Source organism: Bubalus kerabau, chromosome X (genome assembly GCF_029407905.1).
Source record: "Bubalus kerabau isolate K-KA32 ecotype Philippines breed swamp buffalo chromosome X, PCC_UOA_SB_1v2, whole genome shotgun sequence".
Classification (NCBI taxonomy): Eukaryota; Metazoa; Chordata; class Mammalia; order Artiodactyla; family Bovidae; genus Bubalus; species Bubalus kerabau.
The window spans coordinates 33,709,961-33,737,247 of NC_073647.1; positions in this window are offsets into that span (position 1 = coordinate 33,709,961).

Consider the following 27,287-nt stretch of genomic DNA (forward strand, 5'->3'; position numbering starts at 1 on the left):
CCCCAGTGATGATTCACAGTCAGTCACTGAATGTGATTTGAAATCAATAAAAGTGAAAGACCCCCTGGGTGTGCTGTCCTTTCTTTCCGTTTTTCTTTTTTTGAGTTCTTTTTTCTAAATTCATTTATTTTGATTTGAGGCTAATTACGTTGCAATATTGTAGTGGTTTTTGCCATACATTGACATGAATCAGCCATGGGTGTGCATGGGTTCCCCATCCTGAATCCCCCCTCCCACCTCCCTCCCCATCCCATGCCTCAGGGTCATCCCAGTGCACCAGCCCTGAGCACCTAGTCTCATGCATCAAACCTGGACTGGTGATCTGGTTCACATATAATAATATACATGTTTCATTGCTCTTCTCTCAAATCATCCTACCCTAGTCTTCTCCCAAGGAGTCCAAAAGACTCTTCTACACATCTGTGTCTCTTTTTCTCTCTCGCATATAGGGTCATCATTGCCATCTTTCTAAATTCCATATATATGTGTTTGTGTACTGTATTGGCGTGTTTCTTTCTGAGGTCCTTCACTCAGTATAATAGGCTCCAGTTTCATCCACCTCATTTGAACTGATTCAAACGTATTCTTTGTGATGGATTAGTTACATTCCATTGTGTATATGTACACCAGCTTTCTTATCCTTTAGTCAGCTGATGGACTTCTAGGTTGCTTCCATGTCCTGGCTATTATTCACAGTGCTGCGATGAACATTGGGGTACACGTGATTCTTTCAATTCTGGTGTCCTCGGTGTGCATGCCCAGCAGTGGGATTCCTGGGTCATATGGCAGTTCTATTTTCAGTTTTGTAAGGAGTCTCCACACTATTCTCCGTAGTGGCTGTATTCCATTGCATTCCCACCAACAACGTGAGAGGGTTCCCTTTTCTCACACCCTCTCCAGCATTTATTGTTTATAGACATTTGGGTAACAGCCATTCTGACCAGCGTGAGAGGGAACCTCAAGGTCGTCTGGATTTGCATTTCTCTGATAATGAGTGATGTTGAGCATCTCTTCATGTGTTTGTTAGCCATCTGTATGTCTTCTTTGGAGAAATGTCTGTTTAGTTCTTCGGCCCGTTTTTTGAATTCGTCATTTCTTGCTCTGCAATTGAGCTGTGTGTGCAGCTTTTAAATTTTTGAGATTATTTCTTGGTCAGCGGCTTTGTTTGCTCTTACTTCCTCCCATTCTGAAGGCTGTCTTTTCACCTTGCTTATACTTTCCTTTGTTGTGCAAAAGCTTTTGAATTTAATTTGGCCCTATTCATTTACTTGTGCTATTTTGCTATATAATTTGGTCCTGTTCATTTATATCCATTACTCTGGGAGGTGGGTCATAGAGTATCCTGCTGTGATTTATGTCAGAGAGGGTTTTGCCTATGTTTGCCTCTAGGAGTTTTATAGTTTCTGGTCTTATGTTTCGATCTTTAACCCATTTTGAATTTATTTTGTGTATGGTGTTAGACAGTGTTCTAGTTTCATTCTTTTACAAGTGGTTGACCATTTTTCCCAGCACCTCTTCTTAAAGAGGTTGTCTATACTCCATTGTATATTCTTGCCTCCTTTGTCAAATATAAGGTGTCCATAGGTGCGTGGGTTTAACTCTGGGCTTTCTATTTTGTTTCCTTGATCTGTATTTCTGCCTCTGTGCCAGTACCATACTGTTTTGATGACTGTAGCTTTGTAGTAGAGCCTGAAGTCAGGTAGGTTGATTCCTCCAGTTTCATTCTTCTTTGCAAGGTTGCTTTGGGCTATTCCAGGTTTTCTGTATTTCCATTCAAACTGTGAAGCTATTTGTTCTAGTTCTGTGAAAAATACCATTGGTAGCTTGATAGGGATTGCATTGAATCTATAGATTGCTTAGTGTTGTGTACTCATTTTCACTATATTGATCATTCTGATCCATGAACATGGTATATTTCTCCATCTATCTGTGGAATCTTTGATTTCTTTCATCAGTGCTTTACAGTTTTCTATGTATTGGTCTTTTCTTGGATCATCCAAACAGCAAGAGAGTTCAGAAAAAACATGTATTTCTGCTTTCTTGACTATGCCGAAGCCTTTGACTGCGTGGACCACAATATACTGTGGAAAATTCTGGAAGAGACGGGAATACCAGACCACCTGACCTGCCTCTTGAGAAACTTGTATGCAGGTCAGGAAGCAACAGTTAGAGGTGGACATGGAACCACAGCCTGGTTTCAAATATCAAAAGGAGTATGTCAAGGCTGTATATTGTGCCTCGATTCTCTTAACTTCTATGCAGAGTACAACATGAGAAACGCTGGGCTGGAAGAAGCACACGCTGGACTCAAGATTGCCGGGAGAAATATCAATAACCTCAGATATGCAGATGACACCACCCTTATGGCAGAAAGTGAAGAGGAAATAAGAGGCCTCTGGATGAAAGTGAAAGAGGAGAGTGAAAATGTTGGCTTAAAACTCAACATTCATAAAACGCAGATCATGGCATCTGCTCACATCACTTCATGGGAAATAGATGGGGAAACAGTGGAACCAGTGTCAGACTTTCTTTTTGGGGCTCCAAAACCACTGCAGATGGTGACTGCAGCCATGAAAGGGAAAGACGCTTACTCCTTGCAAGAAAAGCTATGACCCACATAGACAGTGTATTCAAAGGAAGAGACATTACTTTACCAACAAAGGTCCATATGTCAAACCTAAGTTTTCCCAACAGTCATCATGTATGCATGGGATAGTTGGAACATAAAAAAAGCTGAGCACTGAAGAACTGATTGTTTTGAACTGTGGTTTTGGAAAAGACTCTCGAGAATCCTTTGGATTGCAAGGAAATGAATGCAGTCAATGCTAGAGGAAATCAGTCCTGAATATTCATTGGAAGGGGTAATGCTGAAGTTCCAATACTTTGGCCATCTGAGACAAAGACTGACTCTTTGGAAAAGACCCTGAGGCAGGGAACGATTGAAGGCCAGAGGAGAAGGGGATGACAAAGGATGAGATGGTTGGATGGCATCACCATCTTGATGGGCTTGAATTTTAAGCAAGTTCTGGGAGTTGGTGATGGACAGTGAAGCCTGATGTGCTGCAGACAATAGGGTCTCAGAGTGTCAGAATTGACTGAGCCATTGAACGGAACTGATTGCAATTGGGAAAGTGTTTTGAGCACAGATCCTGACATGTCTGAAAGTAGAACAGAAAAAGAAGTTTCTTTAACATGGAAGTACGAGTAGGGTCAGCAGGAAATCGTGTGTGTGTGTGTGTGTGTGTGTGTGTGATGGGGCCAGTAGGGGGATGGATGAGCAGACAGCATGATGGGGCTGTTTTACAACAATTGTTTCTCTCTGATAGTGAGCTGATTCTCAGAATGAGCTGTTAAGGGAGACAGAAAAGTTTGAATCTTAGTGCTTGCTCAAGTTTGGGCGAAAGCTGAAGTTCAGACGAGAGAAGCTTTGCAAAAGTTTAGCCAAGCCGAGTCAGCGTGTATTTTATGGATAATTGTGAGCAGTTGGCCAGTCTCTGCCATTGTTTAAGAGAGGCAAAGTCTGTCCTTAGACAATACCGTTGTTATTCAAATTGCAAGTCCATGTGCCTGACGCAGAAGGAGGCCCATCAAAACTTAACCTTAAAGTTTGGAACAGAGAAAGGTTGATTAAAGATTCATACAAGGAGATGGGTGGTTCATGCCCTAAGAACCCAAAGTTAGTAAAAGTTTTCAGTAAGTGCATGTAAAATTAAATGTTAGGGAGAGTGGTGGTAATTTGCTGCAGACTTCTTGGTGTCATACCCTTTGTGCTTAAGGTTAGGTCATGGTCAGGTAATGATGTTCCTATAAACCTCTAGTAGATGAATGTTATTCTCTGTCCTGACAAGAAAGGGCAGTCTCAAGGCACAGCTTTCACCCTGCAATGTCCCAGTGCTGGTTAAGGGGAAGCAGATCTCAGCCAGCAGCTCCTTCAGTGCCAGGTACCCACACTCTGCCCAGCTGTCATCCCTGACGGAGACAGGCATCCAACATAATAGGTCCTCAGGGTCCGTCTTCAGGGCTTCCTTATGGGGAGACCAGTTCTCACAGACTGAGACCCAGAAAGAAAACCACTGCTAGTAGGTCGCAGCGACAGGGATGCGGGAGAGGTACACTGCTCCTCAAGGCTTTGGCAAAGGCTAGTGGAGGGCCTTAGTGAGGGCTATGGAGGGCTACAATATCTAGTCCCCAGTGTATTCCCTGGGCCCTCCAGCTCACCCACTGGCCCAAGTCTGCGTGAGCTCCAGGGCCTCCAGCATGAGGCCTGTATCTGCCTCTTATCTCTGTCACATCCTGATGACCGCCACACCACCCTTGACTTAATCACTTTCCCAATGGCCCCCTCATTGATAGTAAGTAACCTGTGGGCAGGGCCCACTGTGGTGCTGACCAACAGCTAAGCAGGACAACTAATGGTCACTCATTGACAGTTGGCTGCTTGTGAATGGGGCCCTCTGAGGCACCAAGCAATGTTTGAACAGCACCTGTTGCCTAGGGACAGGATGGCTTGAAATGAAGCACACCAATGTCTTCCTGTTAAGGGCTGTGCTCCCCCTGCTTTGTTACACTGCAAAGAGTATAAGAATCACTGTGAATTTAAGGTTTGTCAAAGGAGTTTTCAGGGTGGGCTGGACTTCACATTCTTGTTGGCTTTGAACTATTTATACTATATGCTGAGCATGTGATCAAGTGGCAGCTGTTGGAGAGGCATAGACATGACAGCACTGGTGACAGCTATGCCTGGGAATATAATGAAAAGTATGATATGCAAAAGTTAACTAATTATGTGAAATCAAATCTGAGGTCGGAAATGTGTCAATCAAAAAGATTCCAGCACACTGGACCCAAAGTATCCTTATGTAACAGAGCACAGCCCTTCGCAGGTAGCCATTGCTGTGCCTTATTACTCTGCATCCTGTTCCTAGGCAACAGGGCTTGCTCAGCCATTGGTCAGTGCCTCATTGGCCCCACTCACAAGCAACCAGCGATCACTGAGCTACCTGCAGATACTTGTCCTGCTCAGCTATTGGTCAGCTCTGCAATGGGCCCTACCTACTGATAACTGACAAGGAGGGATGACTGGGGAAATGATTTAGTCAAGACTCAGTGGTAGAGTGGTGAACTGATTTTTACTTTGAGCACTTTCCTTAAAAAATTAATAATAATAACAATAATAATCAGGAATGTATTTCCGATAGATGGGGCAAGTTGAGTTTCCTGGCTCAATATGAGAGTTGAAGTCTCTCAAAAAAATTTAGTGGAGGAGACATGTAGAAGTGTCCTTGTTCTGATGTGTACTCTGAGGGAGACTGTGTATTAAACTTTGGGCAACAGATTGAGCATTCACCTAGTCTGGGGGTCGTTAAAGCTCATGACAGGAGATGAAACACCCAACCTGTTCTTAATTACCCTTTTCCACCTTAAGTGCTTGCTCTTAAGTTCCTTAAGCCCCTCAGGAACCCCCAACAGGCAGAAGGTGGGCTAGAGATGAAGTGATTACTCTGAAAGGCTGAAGTGGGACAGAAAGTGTTTGGCAGATGTTTACAGAGGGATGAAGGAGGCAGGAGTGTTGAAGTGGCACATATAAGTCAAAGGATAAAGGGAACTGAAAGGAAGTTTGAAGGTCATGAGGAGAAACACCATGGCCCTGAATCACCACTGCCCAGAATCAGACACACAGAGGTGTCATCAGTGGAGAAGTTATAAAATGGCCTCCCTCAGCATCCACTAGCCCATGTTGATGGGCACAGTGGTACATTGCGATCTCTAAGCCCCCCAAGATGCTGTTGGCTGAGGTGGTGCCTAACTGACCAATCAGATTGAAGGGTGTGGCTCCTCATTGTCCTGAAAGTGTATAAATAGGGAGACCAGAGGCAGAGATTCTAGGTTTGGCCACTTCTTGGCATCATCCTGACTAAGGGAATCAGGAACCCACGGCAGTCAAGAAGAGTTACAAGGCGGTTTGCCTCAAGGACGAATGGACAAAAGAAGACCCTTTGTCAACGGAGGTACCGAGGCAGTGTGAAAGTAAGATGATTCCAACTAAGCTCCCCATGTTCTCCATTGACTTTGCTGCCCCAAACCTCTACCCACCCTTGCCTGGCACAAAACCCTCATTAGCAAACATCCCTTTTTCATGAAATCTCCCTTCCAACTCCGCTTTTTTCTTTCCTAAAATCTCATACCCTTGTCTTGTCTTTCCAGGCACGAAATATGACCATGAGGGTCAGAAGACCTCTTCAAGGAACCTTGAGAAAGAAAATCCGACCATATGCCACTCAGTCGAAGAAGGTGAAGTCAAGCAGAAAACCCAACTGTTTTCTCCGTTCCTGTGCACGTAAGAAACTGAATCAAAGCCGTAAAAGGTACCAAAATAAGAGGCGGGATCAAAGAAGGAGGCATAATCAAAAGAGAAGATAAGCTCAGCCGCCCCAGAATAAGAGACCCTGGAGAAGTACAAGCTGGGCAGCCAGTAACTGACTCGAAAAGGTCAGACAGTGTAGAACTGTGCTTCCAGAGGTCTGCTTCCGTAGAAATGGCCAACCAAGGAAAGACTCTCACACTAACATAGTAAACTGATGGCTGCAATTACAATACACATCAAATGGTGAAAAGATATTTGCGTGTGTGTGAATTTTCTGATGGAAGGGAGGGAAAGAAGAGAAGAGGTGGGCACTGGAGATGGGAGGAATATGGGGTCCCGAGAGGTTGGGGAACAGACCCTCGGGTCCCCAGTTAGCCAGAGAGTAGTGGTCTGGATTGGGTCAGGAGTCTGCACTGAAGATGGATAACCCTGCTTAACACTTGATTTCAAGGGCAAGGAGTAGTGGTATGGTGTTACAGCTTTTGTTTGGGGTGTGGAATAACATTAGGATCTAGATTGCCAGACCCAGAAAGGAAGAGGTTGTCACATAGGGGTGGTGAATGGGAAAGTCCCCCGAGAAAGGTAGGCAGAAATCACCTCCTGGCCACCTACCTCATAAAAGGGATTGTTGCATCACTCGCCTATGCTGTCGGCTAAAGGTGCTCAAAAGGCACGAAGTGCTGATACACCTAAAACCCACAAATAGCACTCCCAGGTAGTACAATAATGTTTGGAGGGAACAAACCAAATAATGATTAAGACACCTTTTTGCTAAGAAAATTTTGGGAGCAATGTATTCCCAAAGGAAGAGCAGTGGTGGTGGCCCAATCCAAGTGCACGTTACAAACAGGATCACCACTCACAGAGAATTTTCTTTTCCCCCCCGGGGGGCACTATGCAGGTTGAGGAAGCATGGTTCCCTGAACAGCGATTGAACCCGTGCCCTTCTAGGGAAAGCACGGAGTCCTAACCACTGGACAGTCATGGAAGTCTGTACAGTGAATTTTTACATAAGTACTAACATAAGACTGAGTAAAAGCTGGTCTTTTAATTATCACCATACCCTAAGATTTCAAAATAACTACAGTCGTAAAACATTCTTCCCCAACACAGTCTTTTGTTAGTCCAAATTCTACAAGTTTCTCATGGTTTAAAAGGAAGAGTACGAGATATTTAAGTTTGTGTTAACTTTCATTTTGAAATGTTTTAAAAGGTCCAAGGAATAGTCAAACAATTATGGAGATACATCAGGCAGTCTCTGACCATAAGAATCCTGCGAGTCTTCCGAATGCTTTTTAGACAGAACTAAATCACAGAGTTTCACCCTAGGCATCAAACGAGTTGAGTTCAGATTTTAACTCACCGGTATGTTATCTTTTATCTGGACTGCAGCTCCCTAATTAAATCTTTCTGGCACTCTAACTCCTGGGAGACCCCAGTGATGATTCACAGTCAGTCACTGAATGTGATTTGAAATCAATAAAAGTGAAAGACCCCCTGGGTGTGCTGTCCTTTCTTTCCGTTTTTCTTTTTTTGAGTTCTTTTTTCTAAATTCATTTATTTTGATTTGAGGCTAATTACGTTGCAATATTGTAGTGGTTTTTGCCATACATTGACATGAATCAGCCATGGGTGTGCATGGGTTCCCCATCCTGAATCCCCCCTCCCACCTCCCTCCCCATCCCATGCCTCAGGGTCATCCCAGTGCACCAGCCCTGAGCACCTAGTCTCATGCATCAAACCTGGACTGGTGATCTGGTTCACATATAATAATATACATGTTTCATTGCTCTTCTCTCAAATCATCCTACCCTAGTCTTCTCCCAAGGAGTCCAAAAGACTCTTCTACACATCTGTGTCTCTTTTTCTCTCTCGCATATAGGGTCATCATTGCCATCTTTCTAAATTCCATATATATGTGTTTGTGTACTGTATTGGCGTGTTTCTTTCTGAGGTCCTTCACTCAGTATAATAGGCTCCAGTTTCATCCACCTCATTTGAACTGATTCAAACGTATTCTTTGTGATGGATTAGTTACATTCCATTGTGTATATGTACACCAGCTTTCTTATCCTTTAGTCAGCTGATGGACTTCTAGGTTGCTTCCATGTCCTGGCTATTATTCACAGTGCTGCGATGAACATTGGGGTACACGTGATTCTTTCAATTCTGGTGTCCTCGGTGTGCATGCCCAGCAGTGGGATTCCTGGGTCATATGGCAGTTCTATTTTCAGTTTTGTAAGGAGTCTCCACACTATTCTCCGTAGTGGCTGTATTCCATTGCATTCCCACCAACAACGTGAGAGGGTTCCCTTTTCTCACACCCTCTCCAGCATTTATTGTTTATAGACTTTTGGGTAACAGCCATTCTGACCAGCGTGAGAGGGAACCTCAAGGTCGTCTGGATTTGCATTTCTCTGATAATGAGTGATGTTGAGCATCTCTTCATGTGTTTGTTAGCCATCTGTATGTCTTCTTTGGAGAAATGTCTGTTTAGTTCTTCGGCCCGTTTTTTGAATTCGTCATTTCTTGCTCTGCAATTGAGCTGTGTGTGCAGCTTTTAAATTTTTGAGATTATTTCTTGGTCAGCGGCTTTGTTTGCTCTTACTTCCTCCCGTTCTGAAGGCTGTCTTTTCACCTTGCTTATACTTTCCTTTGTTGTGCAAAAGCTTTTGAATTTAATTTGGCCCTATTCATTTACTTGTGCTATTTTGCTATATAATTTGGTCCTGTTCATTTATATCCATTACTCTGGGAGGTGGGTCATAGAGTATCCTGCTGTGATTTATGTCAGAGAGGGTTTTGCCTATGTTTGCCTCTAGGAGTTTTATAGTTTCTGGTCTTATGTTTCGATCTTTAACCCATTTTGAATTTATTTTGTGTATGGTGTTAGACAGTGTTCTAGTTTCATTCTTTTACAAGTGGTTGACCATTTTTCCCAGCACCTCTTCTTAAAGAGGTTGTCTATACTCCATTGTATATTCTTGCCTCCTTTGTCAAATATAAGGTGTCCATAGGTGCGTGGGTTTAACTCTGGGCTTTCTATTTTGTTTCCTTGATCTGTATTTCTGCCTCTGTGCCAGTACCATACTGTTTTGATGACTGTAGCTTTGTAGTAGAGCCTGAAGTCAGGTAGGTTGATTCCTCCAGTTTCATTCTTCTTTGCAAGGTTGCTTTGGGCTATTCCAGGTTTTCTGTATTTCCATTCAAACTGTGAAGCTATTTGTTCTAGTTCTGTGAAAAATACCATTGGTAGCTTGATAGGGATTGCATTGAATCTATAGATTGCTTAGTGTTGTGTACTCATTTTCACTATATTGATCATTCTGATCCATGAACATGGTATATTTCTCCATCTATCTGTGGAATCTTTGATTTCTTTCATCAGTGCTTTACAGTTTTCTATGTATTGGTCTTTTCTTGGATCATCCAAACAGCAAGAGAGTTCAGAAAAAACATGTATTTCTGCTTTCTTGACTATGCCGAAGCCTTTGACTGCGTGGACCACAATATACTGTGGAAAATTCTGGAAGAGACGGGAATACCAGACCACCTGACCTGCCTCTTGAGAAACTTGTATGCAGGTCAGGAAGCAACAGTTAGAGGTGGACATGGAACCACAGCCTGGTTTCAAATATCAAAAGGAGTATGTCAAGGCTGTATATTGTGCCTCGATTCTCTTAACTTCTATGCAGAGTACAACATGAGAAACGCTGGGCTGGAAGAAGCACACGCTGGACTCAAGATTGCCGGGAGAAATATCAATAACCTCAGATATGCAGATGACACCACCCTTATGGCAGAAAGTGAAGAGGAAATAAGAGGCCTCTGGATGAAAGTGAAAGAGGAGAGTGAAAATGTTGGCTTAAAACTCAACATTCATAAAACGCAGATCATGGCATCTGCTCACATCACTTCATGGGAAATAGATGGGGAAACAGTGGAACCAGTGTCAGACTTTCTTTTTGGGGCTCCAAAACCACTGCAGATGGTGACTGCAGCCATGAAAGGGAAAGACGCTTACTCCTTGCAAGAAAAGCTATGACCCACATAGACAGTGTATTCAAAGGAAGAGACATTACTTTACCAACAAAGGTCCATATGTCAAACCTAAGTTTTCCCAACAGTCATCATGTATGCATGGGATAGTTGGAACATAAAAAAAGCTGAGCACTGAAGAACTGATTGTTTTGAACTGTGGTTTTGGAAAAGACTCTCGAGAATCCTTTGGATTGCAAGGAAATGAATGCAGTCAATGCTAGAGGAAATCAGTCCTGAATATTCATTGGAAGGGGTAATGCTGAAGTTCCAATACTTTGGCCATCTGAGACAAAGACTGACTCTTTGGAAAAGACCCTGAGGCAGGGAACGATTGAAGGCCAGAGGAGAAGGGGATGACAAAGGATGAGATGGTTGGATGGCATCACCATCTTGATGGGCTTGAATTTTAAGCAAGTTCTGGGAGTTGGTGATGGACAGTGAAGCCTGATGTGCTGCAGACAATAGGGTCTCAGAGTGTCAGAATTGACTGAGCCATTGAACGGAACTGATTGCAATTGGGAAAGTGTTTTGAGCACAGATCCTGACATGTCTGAAAGTAGAACAGAAAAAGAAGTTTCTTTAACATGGAAGTACGAGTAGGGTCAGCAGGAAATCGTGTGTGTGTGTGTGTGTGTGTGTGTGATGGGGCCAGTAGGGGGATGGATGAGCAGACAGCATGATGGGGCTGTTTTACAACAATTGTTTCTCTCTGATAGTGAGCTGATTCTCAGAATGAGCTGTTAAGGGAGACAGAAAAGTTTGAATCTTAGTGCTTGCTCAAGTTTGGGCGAAAGCTGAAGTTCAGACGAGAGAAGCTTTGCAAAAGTTTAGCCAAGCCGAGTCAGCGTGTATTTTATGGATAATTGTGAGCAGTTGGCCAGTCTCTGCCATTGTTTAAGAGAGGCAAAGTCTGTCCTTAGACAATACCGTTGTTATTCAAATTGCAAGTCCATGTGCCTGACGCAGAAGGAGGCCCATCAAAACTTAACCTTAAAGTTTGGAACAGAGAAAGGTTGATTAAAGATTCATACAAGGAGATGGGTGGTTCATGCCCTAAGAACCCAAAGTTAGTAAAAGTTTTCAGTAAGTGCATGTAAAATTAAATGTTAGGGAGAGTGGTGGTAATTTGCTGCAGACTTCTTGGTGTCATACCCTTTGTGCTTAAGGTTAGGTCATGGTCAGGTAATGATGTTCCTATAAACCTCTAGTAGATGAATGTTATTCTCTGTCCTGACAAGAAAGGGCAGTCTCAAGGCACAGCTTTCACCCTGCAATGTCCCAGTGCTGGTTAAGGGGAAGCAGATCTCAGCCAGCAGCTCCTTCAGTGCCAGGTACCCACACTCTGCCCAGCTGTCATCCCTGACGGAGACAGGCATCCAACATAATAGGTCCTCAGGGTCCGTCTTCAGGGCTTCCTTATGGGGAGACCAGTTCTCACAGACTGAGACCCAGAAAGAAAACCACTGCTAGTAGGTCGCAGCGACAGGGATGCGGGAGAGGTACACTGCTCCTCAAGGCTTTGGCAAAGGCTAGTGGAGGGCCTTAGTGAGGGCTATGGAGGGCTACAATATCTAGTCCCCAGTGTATTCCCTGGGCCCTCCAGCTCACCCACTGGCCCAAGTCTGCGTGAGCTCCAGGGCCTCCAGCATGAGGCCTGTATCTGCCTCTTATCTCTGTCACATCCTGATGACCGCCACACCACCCTTGACTTAATCACTTTCCCAATGGCCCCCTCATTGATAGTAAGTAACCTGTGGGCAGGGCCCACTGTGGTGCTGACCAACAGCTAAGCAGGACAACTAATGGTCACTCATTGACAGTTGGCTGCTTGTGAATGGGGCCCTCTGAGGCACCAAGCAATGTTTGAACAGCACCTGTTGCCTAGGGACAGGATGGCTTGAAATGAAGCACACCAATGTCTTCCTGTTAAGGGCTGTGCTCCCCCTGCTTTGTTACACTGCAAAGAGTATAAGAATCACTGTGAATTTAAGGTTTGTCAAAGGAGTTTTCAGGGTGGGCTGGACTTCACATTCTTGTTGGCTTTGAACTATTTATACTATATGCTGAGCATGTGATCAAGTGGCAGCTGTTGGAGAGGCATAGACATGACAGCACTGGTGACAGCTATGCCTGGGAATATAATGAAAAGTATGATATGCAAAAGTTAACTAATTATGTGAAATCAAATCTGAGGTCGGAAATGTGTCAATCAAAAAGATTCCAGCACACTGGACCCAAAGTATCCTTATGTAACAGAGCACAGCCCTTCGCAGGTAGCCATTGCTGTGCCTTATTACTCTGCATCCTGTTCCTAGGCAACAGGGCTTGCTCAGCCATTGGTCAGTGCCTCATTGGCCCCACTCACAAGCAACCAGCGATCACTGAGCTACCTGCAGATACTTGTCCTGCTCAGCTATTGGTCAGCTCTGCAATGGGCCCTACCTACTGATAACTGACAAGGAGGGATGACTGGGGAAATGATTTAGTCAAGACTCAGTGGTAGAGTGGTGAACTGATTTTTACTTTGAGCACTTTCCTTAAAAAATTAATAATAATAACAATAATAATCAGGAATGTATTTCCGATAGATGGGGCAAGTTGAGTTTCCTGGCTCAATATGAGAGTTGAAGTCTCTCAAAAAAATTTAGTGGAGGAGACATGTAGAAGTGTCCTTGTTCTGATGTGTACTCTGAGGGAGACTGTGTATTAAACTTTGGGCAACAGATTGAGCATTCACCTAGTCTGGGGGTCGTTAAAGCTCATGACAGGAGATGAAACACCCAACCTGTTCTTAATTACCCTTTTCCACCTTAAGTGCTTGCTCTTAAGTTCCTTAAGCCCCTCAGGAACCCCCAACAGGCAGAAGGTGGGCTAGAGATGAAGTGATTACTCTGAAAGGCTGAAGTGGGACAGAAAGTGTTTGGCAGATGTTTACAGAGGGATGAAGGAGGCAGGAGTGTTGAAGTGGCACATATAAGTCAAAGGATAAAGGGAACTAAAAGGAAGTTTGAAGGTCATGAGGAGAAACACCATGGCCCTGAATCACCACTGCCCAGAATCAGACACACAGTGGTGTCAGCAGTGGAGGAGTTATAAAATGGCCTCCCTCAGCATCCACTAGCCCATGTTGATGGGCACAGGGGTACATTGTGATGTCTAAGCCCCCCACGATGCTATTGGCTGGGGTGGTGCCTAACTGACCAATCAGATTGAAGGGTGTGGCTCCTCATTGTCCTGAAAGGGTATAAATAGGGAGACCAGAGGCAGAGATTCTAGGTTAGGCCACTTCTTGGCATCATCCTGACTAAGGGAATCAGGAACCCACGGCAGTCAAGAAGAGTTACAAGGCGGTTTGCCTCAAGGATGAATGGACAAAAGAAGACCCTTTGTCAACGGAGGTACCGAGGCAGTGTGAAAGTAAGATGATTCCAACTAAGCTCCCCATGTTCTCCATTGACTTTGCTGCCCCAAACCTCTACCCACCCTTGCCTGGCACAAAAGCCCTCATGAGCCCAAATCCCTTTTTCATGAAATCTCCCTTCCAACACCGCTTTTTTCTTTCCTAAAGTTTCATACCCTTGTCTTGTCTTTCCAGGCACGAAATATGACCATGAGGGTCAGAAGACCTCTTCAAGGAACCTTGAGAAAGAAAATCCGACCATATGCCACTCAGTCGAAGAAGGTGAAGACAACCAGAAAACCCAACTGTTTTCTCCGTTCCTGTGCACGTAAGAAACTGAATCAAAGCCGTAAAAGGTACCAAAATATGAGGCGGGATCAAAGAAGGAGGCAGAATCAAAAGAGAAGATAAGCTCAGCCGCCCCAGAATAAGAGACCCTGGAGAAGTACAAGCTGGGCAGCCAGTAACTGACTCGAAAAGGTCAGACAGTGTAGAACTGTGCCTCCAGAGGTCTGCTTTCGTAGAAATGGCCAACCAAGGAAAGACTCGCACACTAACATAGTAAACTGATGGCTGCAATTACAATAAACATCAAATGGGGAAAAGATATTTGCGTGTGTGTGAATTTTCTGATGGAAGGGAGGGAAAGAAGAGAAGAGGTGGGCACTGGACATGGGAGGGATATGGGGTCCCGAGAGGTTGGGGAACAGACCCTCGGGTCCCCAGTTAGCCAGAGAGTAGAGGTCTGGATTGGGTCAGGAGTCTGCACTGAAGATGGATAACCCTGATTAACATTTGATTTCAAGGGCAAGGAGTAGTGGTATGGTGTTACAGCCTTTGTTTGGGGTGTGGAATGACATTAGGGTCTAGATTGCCAGACCCAGAAAGGAAGAGGTTGTCACATAGGGGTGGTGAATGGGAAAGTCCCCCCGAGAAAGGTAGGCAGAAATCACCCCCGGCCACCTACCTCACAAAAGGGATTGTTGCATCACTCGCCTATGCTGTCGGCTAAAGGTGCTCAGAAGACACCAAGTGCTGATACATCTAAAACCCACAAATATCACTCCCAGGGAGTACAATAATGTTTGGAGGGAACAAAGCAAATAATGACTAGGACACCTTTTTGCTAAGAAAATTTTGGGAGCAATGTATTCCCAAAGGAAGAGCAGTGGTGGTGGCCCAATCCCAGTGCACGTTACAAACAGGATCACCACTCACAGAGAATTTTCTTTTCCCCCCCGGGGGGCACTATGCAGGCTGTGGAAGCATGGTTCCCTGAACAGCGATTGAACCCGTGCCCTTCTAAAGAAAGCACGGAGTCCTCACCACTGGACAGTCATGGAAGTCTGTACAGTGAAATTTTACACAAGTACTAACATAAGACTGAGTAAAAGCTGGTTTTTTAATGATCACCATACCCTAGGATTTCAAAATAACTACACTCATAAAACATTCTTCCCCAATAAAGTCTTTTGTTAGTCCAAATTCTACAAATTAATCATGGTTTAAAGAAAGAGTACGAGATATTTAATTTGGTGTTAACTTTCATTTTGAAATGTTTTAAAAGGTCCAAGGAATAGTCAAACAATTATGGAGATACATAAGGCAGTCTCTGACCATAAGAATCCTGCGTGTCTTCAGAAAGCTATTTAGAAACAACTAAAACACAGAGTTACACCATCGGCATCAAACGAGTTGAGTTCACATTTTAACTCAACGATATGTTATCTTTTATCTGGATTGCAGCTCCCTAATTAAATCTTTCTGGCACTCTAACTCCTGGGAGACACCAGTGATGATTCACAGTCAGTCACTGAATGTGATTTAAAATCAATAAAAGTGAAAGACCAACTGGGTGTGCTGTCCTTCCTTTCTGTTTTTTTTTTTTTTTTGAGTTTTTTTTTTCTAAATTCATTTATTTTGATTTTAAGCTAATTACGTTGCAATATTGTAGGGTTTATTGCAATACATTGACATGAATCAGCCATGGGTGTCCATGGGTTCCCCATCCTGAATCCCCCCTCCCACCTCCTTCCCCATCCCATGCCTCAGGGTCATCCCAGTGCACCAGCCCTGAGCACCTAGCCTCATGCATCAAACCTGGACTGGTGATCTGGTTCACATAGAATAATATACATGTTTCAAGGCTCTTCTCTCAAATCATCCTACCCTCGCCTTCTCCCACGGAGTCCAAAAGACTCTTCTATACATCTGTGTCTCTTTTGCTCTCTCGCATATAGGGTCATCATTGCCATCTTTCTAAATTCCATATATATGTGTTAGTGTACTGTATTGGTGTGTTTCTTTCTGACATCCTTCACTCAGTATAATAGGCTCCCGTTTGATCCACCTTTTTCGAACTGATTCAAACGTATTCTTTGTAATGGATGAGTTACGTTCCATTGTGTATATGTACACCAGATTTCTTATCCTTTAGTCAGCTGATGGACTTCTAGGTTGCTTCCGTGTCCTGGCTATTATTCAAAGTGCTGCGATGAACATTGGGGTACACGTGATTCTTTCAATTCTGGTGTCCTCGGTGTGCATGCCCAGCAGTGGGATTCCTGGGTCATATGGCAGTTCTATTTTCAGTTTTGTAAGGAGTCTCCACATTATTCTCCGTATTGGCTGTACTCCATTGCATTCCCACCAACAACGTAAGAGGGTTCCCTTTTCTCCACACCCTCTCCAGCATTTATTGTTTGTACACTTTTGGGTAACAGCCATTCTGACCAGTGTGAGAGGGAACCTCAAGGTCGTCTGGATTTGCATTTCTCTGATAATGAGTGATGTTCAACATCTCTTCATGTGTTTGTTAGCCATCTGTATGTCTTCTTTGGAGAAATGTCTGTTTAGTTCTTTGGCCATTTTTTGAATTCGTCATTTCTTGCTCTGCAATTGAGCTGTGGGAGCAGCTTTTATATTTTTGAGATTATTTCTTGGTCAGCTGCTTTGTTTGCTCTTACTTCCTCCAATTCTGAAGGCTGTCTTTTCACCTTGCTTATACTTTCCTTTGTTGTGCAAAAGCTTTTGAATTTAATTTGGCCCTATTCATTTAGTTGTTCTATTTTGCTATATAATTTGGTCCTGTTCATTTATATCCATTACTCTGTGAGGTGGGTCATAGAGTATCCTGCTGTGATTTATGTCAGTGAGTGTTTTGCCTATGTTTGCCTCTAGGAGTTTTATAGTTTCTGGTCTTATGTTTCGATCTTGAATCCATTTTGAATTTATTTTGTGTATGGTATTAGACAGTGTTCTAGTTTCATTCTTTTACAAGTGGTTGACCATTTTTCCCAGCACCTCTTCTTAAAGTGGTTGTATATACTCCATTGTATATTCTTGCCTTCTTTGTCAAATATAAGGTGTCCATAGGCTCGTGGGTTTATCTCTGGGCTTTCTATTTTGTTTCCTTGATCTGTATTTCTGCCTCTGTGCCAGTACCATACTGTTTTGATGACTGTAGCTTTGTAGTAGAGCCTGAAGTCAGGTAGGTTGATTCCTCCTGTTCCATTCTTCTTTGGCAAGGTTGCTTTGGGCTATTCCAGGTTTTCTGTATTTCCATACAAACTGTGAAGCTATTTGTTCTAGTTCTGTGAAAAATACCATTGGTAGCTTGATAGGGATTGCATTGAATTTATAGATTGCTTTGTGTTGTGGACTCATTTTCACTATATTGATCATTCTGATCCATGAACATGGTATATTTCTCCATCTATCTGTGTGATCTTTGATTTCTTTCATCAGTGCTTTACAGTTTTCTATGTATTGGTCTTGTCTTGGATCATCAAAACAGCAAGAGAGTTCAGAAAAAACATCTATTTCTGCTTTATTGACTATGCCGAAGTCTTTGACTGCGTGGAACACAATAAACTGTGGAAAATTCTGGAAGAGATGGGAATACCAGACCACCTGACCTGCCTCTTGAGAAACTTGTATGCAGGTCAGGAAGCAACAGTTAGAGGTGGACATGGAACAACAGCCTGGTTTCAAATAGGAAAAGGAGTATGTCAAGGCTGTATATTGTGCCCCGACTCACTTAACTTCTATGCAGAGTACAACATGAGAAACGCTGGGCTGGAAGAAGCACACGCTGGACTCAAGATTTCCGGGAGAAATATCAATAACCTCAGATATGCAGATGACACCACCCTTATGGCAGAAAGTGAAGAGGAACTAAAAAGGCTCTGCATGAAAGTGAAAGAGGAGAGTGAAAATGTTGGCTTAAAACTCAACATTCAGAAAACGCAGATCATGGCATCTGGTCCCATCACTTCATGGGAAATAGATGGGGAAACAGTGGAACCACTCTCAGGCTTTCTTTTTGGGGCTCCAAAACCACTGCAGATGGTGACTGCAGCCATGAAAGTGAAAGACGCTTACTCCTTGGAAGAAAAGCTATGACCCACCTAGACAGTGTATTAAAAGGAAGAGACATTACTTTACCGACAAAGGTCCATATGTCAAAGCTAAGTTTTCCCAACAGTCATCATGTATGCATGGGAGAGTTGGACAATAAAGAAAGCTGAGCACTGAAGAACTGATTGTTTTGAACTGTGGTGTTGGGGAAGACTCTCGAGAGTCCCTTGGATTGCAAGGAAATGCAGTCAATGCTAGAGGAAATCAGTCCTGAATATTCATTGGAAGGACTAATGCTGAAGCTCCAATACTTTGGCCATCTGAGGCAAAGACTGGCTCAATGGAAAAGACCCTGATGAAGGGAAAGATTGAAGGCCAGAGGAGAAGGGGACGAAAAAGGATGAGATGGTTGCATGGCATACCATCTTGATGGGCTTGAATTTTAAGCAAGCTCTGGGAGTTGCTGATGGACAGTGAAGCCTGATGTGCTGCAGACAATAGGGTCTCAGAGAGTCAGAATTGACTGAACCATTGAACGAAACTGACTGAAATTGGGAAAGTGTTTTGAGCACAGATCCTGATATGTCTGAAAATAGAACAGAAAAAGAAGTTTCTTTAACATGGAAGGCTGAGTAGGGTCAGCAGGAACTCTGTGTGTGTGTGTGTGTGTGTGTGTGTGTGTGTGTGTGGGTGATGGTGCCAGTAGGGGGATGGATGAGCAGACAGCATGATCGGGCTTTTTACAGCAATTGTTTCTCTCTGATAGTGAGCTGATTCTCAGAATGAGCTGTTAAGGGAGACAGAAAAGTTTGAATCTTAGCGCTTGCTCAAGTTTGGGCGAAAGCTCAAGTTCAGAGGAGAGAAGCTTGGCTAAAGTTAGGCCAAGCCGAGTCAGCGTGTATTTCTTGGATAATTGTGAGCACTTGGCCAGTCTCTGCCGTTGTTTAAGAGAGGCAAAGTCTGTCCTTAGACAATACCATTGTTATTCAAATTGCAAGTCCATGTGCCTGACGCAGAAGGAGGCCAATCAAAACTTAACCTTAAAGTTTGGAACAGAGAAAGGTTGATTAAAGATTCATACAAGGAGATGGGTGGTTCATGCCCTAAGACCCCAAAGTTAGTAAAAGTTTTCAGTAAGTGCATGTAAAATTAAATGTTAGGGAGAGTGGTGGCAAGTTGCTACAGACTTCTTGGTGTCATACCCTTTGTGCTTAAGGTTAGGTCATGGTCAGATAATGAGGTTCCCATAAACCTCTACTAGATGAATGTTATTTTCTGTCCTGACAAGAAAGGCAGTCTCAAGGCACAGCTTTCACCTTGCAATGTCCCAGTGCTGGTTAAGGGGAAGCAGATCTCAGCCAGCAGCTCCTTCAGTGCCAGGTTCCCACACTCTGCCCAGCCGTCATCCCTGACGGAGACAGGCATCCAACATAATAGGTCCTCAGTGTCGGTCCTCAGGGCACCCATAGGGGGAGACCAGTTCTCACAGACTGAGACCCAGAAAGAAAACCACTGCTAGTAGGTCGCAGCGACAGGGATGCGGGAGAGGTACACTGCTCCTCAAGGCTTTGGCCAAGGCTAGTGGAGGGCCTTAGTGAGGGCTATGGAGGGCTACAACATCTAGTCCCCAGTGTATTCCCTGGGCCCTCCAGCTCACCCACTGGCCCAAGTCTGCGTGAGCTCCAGGGCCTCCAGCATGAGGCCTGTATCTGCCTCTTATCTCTGTCACATCCTGATGACCGCCACACCACCCTTGACTTAATCACTTTCCCAATGGCCCCCTCATTGATAGTAAGTAACCTGTGGGCAGGGCCCACTGTGGTGCTGACCAACAGCTAAGCAGGACAACTAATGGTCACTCATTGACAGTTGGCTGCTTGTGAATGGGGCCCTCTGAGGCACCAAGCAATGTTTGAACAGCACCTGTTGCCTAGGGACAGGATGGCTTGAAATGAAGCACACCAATGGCTTCCTGTTAAGGGCTGTGCTCATCCTGCTCTGTTACACTGCAAAGAGTAGAAGAATCACTGTGAATTTAAGGTTTGTGAAAGGAGTTTTCAGGGTGCGCTGGACTTCACATTCTTGTTGGCTTTGAACTATTTATACTATAGGCAGAGCATGTGATCAAGTGGCAGCTGTTGGAGAGGCATAGAGATGACAGCACTGGTGACAGCTATGCCTGGCAATATAATGAAAAGTATGATATGCAAAAGTTAACTAATTATGTGAAATCAAATCTGAGGTCGGAAATGAGTCAATCAAAAAGATTCCAGCACACTGGACCCAAAGTGTCCTTATGTAACAGAGCACAGCCCTTCGCAGGTAGCCATTGCTGTGCCTTATTACTCTGCATCCTGTTCCTAGGCAACATAGCTTGCTCAGCCATTGGTCAGTGCCTCATTGTCCCCACCCACAAGCAACCAGCTATGACTGAGCTACCTGCAGGTAGTTGTCCTGCTCAGCTATTGGTCAGGCCTGCAATGGGCCCTACCAACTGATAACTGACAAGGAGGGATGACTGGGGAAATGATTTAGTCAAGACTCAGTGCTAGAGTGGTGAATTGATTTTGACTTTGAACACTTTCCTTAAAAAATTAATAATAATAATAATCAGGAATGTATTTCTGATAGATGGGGCAAGTTGAGTTTCCTGGCTCAATATGATTGTTGAAGTGTCCCAACAAAATTTACTGGAGGAGCGATGTAGAAGTGTCTTTGTTCTGATGTGTACTCTGAGGGAGACTGTTTGTAAAACTTTGGGCAACAGACTGAGCATTCACCAAGTCTGGGGGTCGTTAACGCTCATCACAGGAGATCAAATACGCAACCTGTTCTTAATTACCCTTTTCCACCTTAAGTGCTTGCTCTTAAGTTCCTTAAGCCCCTCAGGAACCCCCAACAGGCAGAAGGTGGGCTAGAGATGAAGTGATTACTCGGAAAGGCTGAAGTGGGACAAAAAGTGTTTGGCAGATGTTTACAGAGGGATGAAGGAGGCAGGAGTGCTGAAGTGGCACATATAAGTCAAATGATAAAGGGAACTGAAAGGAAGTTTGAAGGTCATGAGGAGAAACACCATGGCCCTGAATCACCACTCCCCAGAATCAGACACACAGAGGTGTCAGCAGTGGAGAAGTTATAAAATGGCCTCCCTCAGCATCCACTAGCCCATGTTGATGGGCACAGGGGTACATTGTGATGTCTAAGCCCCCCAAGATGCTATTGGCTGGGGTGGTGCCTAACTGACCAATCAGATTGAAGGGTGTGGCTCCTCATTGTCCTGAAAGGGTATAAATAGGGAGACCAGAGGCAGAGATTCTAGGTTAGGCCACTTCTTGGCATCATCCTGACTAAGGGAATCAGGAACCCACGGCAGTCAAGAAGAGTTACAAGGCGGTTTGCCTCAAGGATGAATGGACAAAAGAAGACCCTTTGTCAACGGAGGTACCGAGGCAGTGTGAAAGTAAGATGATTCCAACTAAGCTCCCCATGTTCTCCATTGACTTTGCTGCCCCAAACCTCTACCCACCCTTGCCTGGCAGAAAAGCCCTCATTAGCCCACATCCCTTTTTCATGAAATCTCCCTTCCAACTCCGCTTTTTTCTTTCCTAAAATCTCATACCCTTGTCTTGTCTTTCCAGGCACGAAATATGACCATGAGGGTCAGAAGACCTGTTCAAGGAACCTTGAGAAAGAAAATCCGACCGTATGCCACTCAGTCGAAGAAGGTGAAGACAACCAGAAAACCCAACTGTTTTCTCCGTTCCTGTGCACGTAAGAAACTGAATCAAAGCCGTAAAAGTTACCAAAATATGAGGCGGGATCAAAGAAGGAGGCAGAATCAAAAGAGAAGATAAGCTCAGCCGCCCCAGAATAAGAGACCCTGGAGAAGTACAAGCTGGGCAGCCAGTAACTAAATCGAAAAGGTCAGACAGTGTAGAACTGTGCCTCCAGAGGTCTGCTTTTGTAGAAATGGCCAACCAAGGAAAGACTCCCACACTAACATAGTAAGCTGATGGCTGCAATTACAATAAACATCAAAGGGTGGAAAGATATTTGCGTGTGTGTGAATTTTCTGATGGAAGGGAGGGAAAGAAGAGAAGAGGTGGGCACTGGAGATGGGAGGGATATGGGGTCCCGAGAGGTTGGGGAACAGACCCTCGGGTCCCCAAGTAGCCAGAGAGTAGAGGTCTGGATTGGGTCAGGAGTCTGCACTGAAGATGGATAACCCTGCTTAACACTTGATTTCAAGGGCAAGGAGTAGTGGTATGGTGTTACAGCCTTTGTTTGGGGTGTGGAATGACATTAGGGTCTAGATTGCCAGACCGAGAAAGGAAGAGGTTGTCACAAAAGGGTGGTGAATGGGAAAGTCCCCCCGAGAAAGGTAGGCAGAAATCACCTCCTGGCCACCTACCTCATAAAAGGGATTGTTCCATCACTCGCCTATGCTGTCGGCTAAAGGTGCTCAGAAGGCACGAAGTGCTGATACATCTAAAACCCACAAATAGCACTCCCAGGGAGTACAATAATGTTTGGAGGGAACAAAAAAAATAATGACTAGGACACCTTTTTGCTAAGAAAATTTTGGGAGCAATATATTCCCAAAGGAACAGCAGTGGTGGTGGCCCAATCCCAGTGCACGTTACAAACAGGATCACCACTCACAGATAATTTTTCCCCCCCGGGGGGCACTATGCAGGTTGTGGAAGCATGGTTTCCTGAACAGCGATTGAACCCGTTCCCTTCTAGGGAAAGCACGGAGTCCTAACCACTGGACAGTCATGGAAGTCTGTACAGTGAAATTTTACATAAGTACTAACATAAGACTGAGTAAAAGCTGGTCTTTTAATTATCACCATACCCTAAGATTTCAAAATAACTACACTCGTAAAACATTCTTCCCCAATAAAGTCTTTTGTTAATCCAAATTCTACAAGTTTATCATGGTTTAAAAGGAAGAGTACAAGATATTTAAGTTGGTGTGAACTTTCATTTTGAAATGTTTAAAAAAGGTCCAAGGAATAGCCAAACAATTATGGAGATACATAAGGCAGTCTCTGACCATAAGAATCCTGCGTGTCTTCAGAAAGCTTTTTAGACAGAACTAAAACACACAGTTTCACCATAGGCATCAAACGAGTTGAGTTCAGATTTTAACTCAAGATATGTTATCTTTTATCTGGACTGCAGCTCCCTAATTAAATCTTTCGGGCACTCTAACTCCTGGGAGACCCCAGTGATGATTCACAGTCAGTCACTGAATGTGATTTAAAATCAATAAAAGTGAAAGACCCCCTGGGTGTGCTGTCCTTTCTTTCTGTTTTACTTTTTTTGAGTTCTTTTTTTCTCAATTCATTTATTTTGATTTGAGGCTAATTACGTTGCAATATTGTAGGGTTTTTTGCCATACATTGACATGAATCAGCCATGGGTGTCCATGGGTTCCCCATCCTGAATCCCCCCTCGGACCTCCCTCCCCTTCCCATGCCTCAGGGTCATCCAAGTGCACCAGCCCTGAGCACCTAGTCTCATGCATCAAACCTGGACTGGTGATCTGGTTCACATAGTATAATACACATGTTTCAATGCTCTTCTCTCCAATCATCCTACCCTCGCCTTCCCCAAGGAGTCCAAAAGACTCTTCTATACATCTCTGTCTCTTTTGCTCTATCGCATATAGGGTCATCATTGCCGTCTTCTAAATTCCATATATATGTGTTTGTGTACTGTATTGGCGTGTTTCTTTCTGACGTCCTTCACTCAGTATAATAGGCTCCAGTTTCATCCACCTCTTTCGAACTGATTCAAAAGTATTCTTTGTAATGGATGAGTTACATTCCATTGTGTATATGTACACCAGCTTTCTTATCCTTTAGTCAGCTGATGGACTTCTAGGTTGCTTCCATGTCCTGGCTATAATTAACAGTCCTGCGATCAACATTCGGGTACCCGTGATTCTTTCAATTCTGGTGTCCTCGGTGTGCATGCCCAGCAGTGGGATTCCTGGGTCATATGGCAGTTCTATTTTCAGTTTTTTAAGGAGTCTCCACACTATTCTCCGTAGTGGCTGTACTCGAATGCCTTCCCACCAACAACATGAGAGGGTTCCCTTTTGTCCACACCCTCTCCAGCATTTATTGTTTGTAGACTTTTGGGTAACAGCCATTCTGACCAGCGTGATAGGGTACCTCAAGGTCGTCTGGATTTGCATTTCTCTGATAATGAGTGATGTTGAGCATCTCTTCATGTGTTTGTTAGCCATCTGTATGACTTCTTTGGAGAAATGTCTGTTTAGTTCATCGGCCCATTTTTTGAATTGGTCATCTCTTCGTCTGCAATTGAGCTGTGGGAGCAGCTTTTATATTTTTGAGATTATTTCTTCGTCAGCTGCTTTGTTTGCTCTTACTTCCTCCCATTCTGAAGGCTGTCTTTTCACCTTGCTTATACTTTCCTTTGTTGTGCAAAAGCTTTTGAATTTAATTTGGCCCTATTCATTTACTTGTGCTATTTTGCTATATAATTTGGTCCTGTTCATTTATTTCCATTACTCTGAGAGGTGGGTCATAGAGTATCCTGCTGTGATTTATGTCAGAGAGTGTTTTGCCTATGTTTCCCTCTAGGAGTTTTATAGTTTCTTGTCTTATGTTTCGATCTTTAATCCTTTTTGTATTTATTTTGTGTATGGTGTTAGACAGTGTTCTAGTTTCATTCTTTTACCAGTGGTTGACCATTTTTCCCAGCACCTCTTCTTAAAGAGGTTGTCTATACTCCTTTGTATATTCTTGCCTCCTTTGTCAAATATAATGTGTCCATAGGCACGTGGATTTATCTCTGGGCTTTCTATTTTGTTCCTTGATCTTTATTTCTGCCTCTGTGCCAAAACCATACTTTTTTTTTTTTTTTTTTTCAGTTGTCCTAGTACCATTTATTAAAGGACCCATCCCTTCCCTATTGACTTAATATGTTTGTTTTTCAGTCACTTAAGTTGTGTCTGAGTCTTTGTGACCTCATGTACTGCAATTCACCAGGCTTCCCTGTCCTTCACTATTTCCCTAATTTTGCTCAAACTCATGTCCATTGAGTCGGTAATGCCATCTGATCATCTCATCCTCTATTGTCCCCTTGTCCTCTTGCCCTCAATCTTTCCCAGCATGAGACTTTTTGCTAATGAGTCAGTTCTTCGCATCAGGTGGCCAAAGTATCGCAGCTTCAACTTCAGCATCATTCCTTCCAATGAATATTCAGTGTTCATTTCCTTTAGAATTGACTGGTTTGATCTCCTTGCTGTCCAAGGGAGTCTCAAGAATCTTCTCCATCTCCACAACTTGAAAGCATCCATTCTTCAGTGCTCAGTATTCTTTATGGTCCAACTCTCAGATCCATACATAGCTACTGGAAAAACCATAGCTTTAACTATATGAAACTTTGTTGGCAAGTGATGTCTCTGCTTTTTAATTCATTGTCTAGGTTTGTCATAACTTTTCTTCTAAGGAGCAGCATCTTTTAATTTCATGGCTGCAGTCACTGTCTGCAGTGATTTTAGAGCCCAAGAAAAGAAAATCTGTCACTGTTTCCACTTTTTCTCCTCTATTTGCCATGAAGTGATGGGACCAGATGCCATGATCTTAGTTTTTTGAATGTTGAGTTTTAAGCCAGCCTTTTCACTCTGCCCTTTCACCTTCATCATGAGGCTCTTTAGTTCCTCTTCACTTTCTGCCATTAGAGTGGTTTCATCTGCACATCTAAGGTTGTTGGTATGTCTCCTGACAATCTTGATTCCAGCTTGTGATTCATCCAGCCTGGCTTTTTGCATGATGAATGCTGCATATAAGTTAAATAAGCAGGGTGACAATATACAGCCTTGACATACTTCTCCCCAATTTGGAACCAGTTTGTTTTTCCATGTCCAGTTTTAACTGTTGCTTCTTGACCAGCATAGAGGTTTCTCAGGAGGCAGGTAAGTTGAACTGTTAATCCCATCTCTTGAAGAATTTTCCAGTTTGCTGTGAGGCACACAGTCAAAGGCTTAGTGTAGTCAATGAAGCAGAAGTAGATGTTTTTCTGTAATTCCTTTGCTTTATCTATGATCCAGTTCATACTGTTTTGATGACTGTAGCTTTGTAATAGAGCCTGAAGTCAGGTAGGTTGATTCCTCCAGTTCCATTCTTCTTTGGCAAGGTTGCTTTGGGCTATTCCAGGTTTTCTATATTTCCATACAAACTGTGAAGCTATTTGTTCTAGTTCTGTGAAAAATACCTTTGGTAGCTTGATAGGGATTGCATTAAATCTATAGATTGCTTTGTGTTGTGTACTCATTTTCACTATATTGATCATTCTGATCCATGAACATGGTATATTTTTCCATCTATCTGTGTGATCTTTGATTTCTTTCATCAGTGCTTTACAGTTTTCTATGTATTGGTCTTTTCTTGGATCATCCAAACAGCAAGAGAGTTCAGAAAAAACATCTATTTCTGCTTTATTGACTATGCTGAAGCCTTTGAGTGCGTGGACCACAATAAACTGTGGAAAATTCTGGAAGAGTCGGGAATACCAGACCACCTGACCTGCCTCTTGAGAAACTTGTATGCAGGTCAGGAAGCAACAGTTAGAGGTGGACATGGAACAACACCCTGGTTCCAAATAGGAAAAGGAGTATGTCAAGGCTGTATATTGTGCCCCGACTCACTTAACTTCTATGCAGAGTACAACATGAGAAACGCTGGGCTGGAAGAAACACACGCTGGACTCAAGATTGCCGGGAGAAATATCAATAACCTCAGATATGCAGATGACACCACCCTTATGGCAGAACGTGAAGAGGAACTAAAAAGCCTCTGGATGAAAGTGAAAGAGGAGAGTGAAAAAGTTGGCTTAAAACTCAACATTCAGAAAACGCAGATCATGGCATCTAGTCCCATCACTTCATGGGAAATAGATGGGGAAACAGTGGAACCAGTGTCAGGCTTTCTTTTAGGGGCTCCAAAACCACTGCAGATGGTGACTGCAGCCATGAAAGGGAAAGACACTTACTCCTTGGAAGAAAAGTTATGACCCACCTAGACAGTGTATTAAAAGGAAGAGACATTACTTTACCGACAAAGGTCCATATGTCAAAGCTAAGTT